A 4,143-nucleotide genomic window follows, 5' to 3' on the forward strand; every position below is an offset into this window, starting at 1 on the left:
TTAATGGATTTGCACACACATTCTGACAACTGGTTAATGTACTCAGTATGGGTGTGACCACCTCTGGCACCAGTACAGGCCTGACTATGACGGGACGTGATGTGAATGATGTCGTCAATCTCATGTTGAGGCAATAACGCCCATTCCTCCTAAAGAATATACAATATCTCCCGTTTCCAAAAAAACGTCAACCACCCGTGCTCTATGAGGTCGAGCGTTATCGTCCATCAATACGAAGTCTGGGCCCACAGCAACTCGCAACAAACGCGCATGAGATCCCAATATCTCCTGACAGCAGTTAAATCTTGCTGAATAGCGGGGTAAAGTTTCATGAAGAGGTGTTCGAGTGGTCAACATAATCCCTGCCCACACCATTACTGATCCTCCTCGATATCGGTCTCTTTCCACATTGTTTGGGTCACGAAATAGTGTTCCACGTGCCCTCTAGATGCGAATCCGTCGAGAACCACTCTCCAGACCAAAACGGGACTCATCTGTGGAAAGAACGTTGGGCCACTGTTCGACCGTCGAGGTGGCATGTTGACGGCTTCACTCTACACGTTCCTTTCCGTGAATGCACACCAGAGGTAAACAGGAAGCAGGTCTCCAACAATAAATGCCTTCTGTACAGTTTGTCTCGATACAACACGTCCAGGGGATGCTGCGAGGTCAGATGCCAGTTGCAGTGCAGTAGTAAGGCGGTGCCGTCGTGATCTTAACAGCCAAACAACGGTCCACTCTTTCTAGTGTGACACGTGGTCGGCCCTGTCCTGGTCTACGGGACACAGTTTCGATCTCAGTAAACTGTCGCCTCATCCGAGAAACAACAGAACGATTCACATTAAGCCATCGAGCCACTTCAGTTTGCCACTGTCCTGCAACCATCCTTCTTATGGCCGTTCACAGCAGAGAGTCTATGGGCGTCTTCTCTGTGACATACTGCACATTCTGTGACTGAGTGCACAGCGATTGTGGATGTGGGACTACCCTGCAAACACTACCCCCGTCGATAGGTGCCCTGCCGGCATTGTTGGCGTGGTTGTCCGGAATGCCATCTTCCGTGCAGAACACGAGTGTACGGACATCTGTTGACATTTTATGTGATTATACCGTGAATTAGACGCAGGACGGGAAACAGCAGTTTGTTGCTTTAATTTTGGACTCAAGTGTGGAAGCAAAAGCTTCAGTTCCCAGGGGTCCCATATTTATGGATAGGAGCCGTCACCGACTTCGGTATGAAATACAGTGAAACCTCTCGTAGCGAGCATAATTCGTTTCAGAATCTTACTCGCAGTGCGAAACACTCATTAAGCGAAACAATTTACCCCATATAAATTAATGTAAAATACGTTAATGCCATCCACGCAGAAAAAGTACTAAAAGTTTTATCTTGGTCATGCCATTTATTCAAAGAAAATTATACATATAGTACATATAGTATTATGTACTTTATTATTCACGGTATATAACAAAATATTTTTTACTAGGAAGCTGTCTATAGTCATTTGTTTCTGCCGACGCTTCAACATTTGGCAAAAATGCGACACAGTATTATCGTCAAATAAATTTGTAGCGCGCTTAGCCACTGCTTTAAAAGGGCGATGATTTTCAGTGTTCAGTGCCACCGATTCCCATGCTTTCAGCATTTCTCTTATTGCTCCAGAAGATTGCCAATTTGCTGTTGCCTCCTCCTCCTCCCCCTATTCCTCCTCTGAAGAACTCTCCACAACTTCCTGCTGTGAAACACAGTGCAACTCCATTAGCTCTTCATTTCTTGACGGTGATCTTCCACAAGCTCATTGATATCATTGTTACTCACTTCTAGTCCCAAAGGCACAATCTCGTTAACTACAGGCTCCACAGGTACTGAATATAATGCCTCAGAGTCACATTCAACGACGCACTCCAGCCAAAGCTTCTTCCAAGTAGAAGTAGGAAGTTCTCTTTGTAACCCGTTCCCTCGCCTTTTCCAGCATCTTGACGCAGGCAACAATGTTGAAGTGATATTTCCAAAACTCCCTTTGAATGAAGTTGGTAGTTTCAGTTACCTCAAACCAGTGCTTGATGAGTGCTTTAATGTAGAGCTTGTTAGAGTTAGAAATAATCTGCTGGTCCAAGGGCTGGAGTAACGTAGTGGGTCGGGAGGCAGAAATTGGATCTTGATGAATTGAAATTCTTCAGAGGAAGTGGTCTTGTAGCCCTGGAGAATGGGCAGGAGCGTTGTTCGTAACAAGCATGGCGTGGGGGGACAGATTCATATCAAGCAATATTTTTTCACCGAAGATCACACTTCATTGATTCATTCACAAAAAAGGTCACGTGTCACGCAAACCTTGAAGGCTCGTGGAGTTTCTGACCGGTAAACAAGCAGCAGTTTAATTGCATTGCCACAGAATAGCAGTGTGAGACGGTCATTAGCTTGTGACCGGGCAATGCGTTCTACTCTGCTGTTATAGAGGTACGCTTCGGCATCTTTTCGAAAAAAGCCTCGTCTCGTCACAGTTAAACTGTTGCGGCAGATAACCCTCGGAATCTACGAGAATCTTGAAGTTGCGGATGAAGTTCTCCACTGCCTGTGTCGGAACTCGTTGCATCGCCGTGCCTCCCAACGCTGTAGATGCCGGTTCTTCTTTTAAGTTTCTCGAACCACCCACGGCTTCCCTAACACTCCTTCGGCCGCTGATGCTCCTGGCCTCTTCTTAACGATGTCGGCGAAAATCATTGTTGCCTTCTCACAAGTAATGTTCTCGTTAACAGCAAGTCCAGAATACGAAACCGTTGTTTAGATGCTCTTTTCACTCCCTTTGATCTTGTCCTTGTTTCTGAGGATGTTCTTGTTTTGAGGATAGTGCCAATAGTTGTTGCTGACCGATTGTATGTGAGTGCTACATTAGCAGCGCTCTCACTACGTTTCAATTATTTTACGTTTCATTTCTAAGGTATTTTATTTCTCTTATGGGCATCTTTTTGCGGATTTATCTTCGAGGACATTTCTACGAAGGTTATTAAAATCTGAAAACACACACACACAAAAACCACTGTGTGAATTCAAGTTTAGAAAAATGTGTGATCAGAAGCTGCGCTAAGATGGTAGCAGAAAGAGCGCTAAACGCAGACTGCAGTGTGTACTAAAGATATTGTTCATACGCTGCCGATAGTGAAATGTGTTCATAATGATGAACGTTTTCCCCGCCGCCCGCGAACGGCTGGTGTCGTCACAATAAATCATCATAACTCGGTATGCGAAAAATCGCTCGTTAAGCAAGTCATTCTTTTTACAATTTGTTTTGTTCGTTTTGCTAATTGCGCGTTATGGAAGGTGCTCGTTAAACGAGGTTCCACCGTATTGCCTCGATCATTGGTTCCCAACCTTTCTGAGACCAGTGTGAAGTGTAAATGGCTTGATTGCTGAACTTCTTATTTCTGAACTGACAGAAATTGGAAGACGTCATGCTGCCAATTCTTTGTGTCCGACGACTGCCACCAGTAATAGTAATAATAATAATAATCATAATAATAATAACGTGCAGGCCTTACAGCAGTGTAGTAGCCATTATATAGTTACGGCCGTGATGAACTTCCAATTAATTCATTTATCGTGGTGAAGTCAATAGTGAAGCTATTTATGGTCTATTCTGGAACGTCCTACTACTCGGAGTAGACATTTCCAAGAGATATTTAAGAATATGTGATGCATATAGAATGAAATTTTCACTCTACAGCGGAGTGTGCGCTGATATGAAATTTCCTGGCAGATTAAAACTGTGTGCGGACCGAGACTCGAACTCGGGACCTTTGCCTTTCGCGGGCAAGTGCTCTACCAACTGAGCTACCCAAGCACGACTCATTCCCCGTCCTCACAGCTTCACGAGGTACTGGCAGAAGTGAAGCTGTGAGGACGGGGCGTGAGTCGTGCTTGAGTAGCTCAGTTGGTAGAGCACTCGCCCGCGAAAGGCAAAGGTCCCGAGTTCCAAGTTCGAGTCTCGGTCCGTCACACAGTTTTAATCTGCCAGGGAGTTTCATGTGATGCATATGTCTCCCTCTTAGTATCATAGATGCATGATACGGATTATGTGTGTACTGAATGACTATTTCAGGAAGACGTTGATCATATGTTCATTTCATTACCTGTGGTCTCCGCCA

General features: G+C 44.9%; 1 non-coding gene across 1 annotated transcript; it reads right to left on the reverse strand.

The window, feature by feature from the left end:
* Nucleotides 1-3,765: 3,765 nt before the first annotated feature.
* Nucleotides 3,766-3,841, reverse strand: Trnas-cga. Its single transcript has one exon. It is a non-coding gene; the product is annotated as a tRNA-Ser (tRNA).
* Nucleotides 3,842-4,143: the final 302 nt, after the last annotated feature.

Source organism: Schistocerca piceifrons, chromosome 6 (genome assembly GCF_021461385.2).
Source record: "Schistocerca piceifrons isolate TAMUIC-IGC-003096 chromosome 6, iqSchPice1.1, whole genome shotgun sequence".
In the NCBI taxonomy this organism is placed as follows: Eukaryota; Metazoa; Arthropoda; class Insecta; order Orthoptera; family Acrididae; genus Schistocerca; species Schistocerca piceifrons.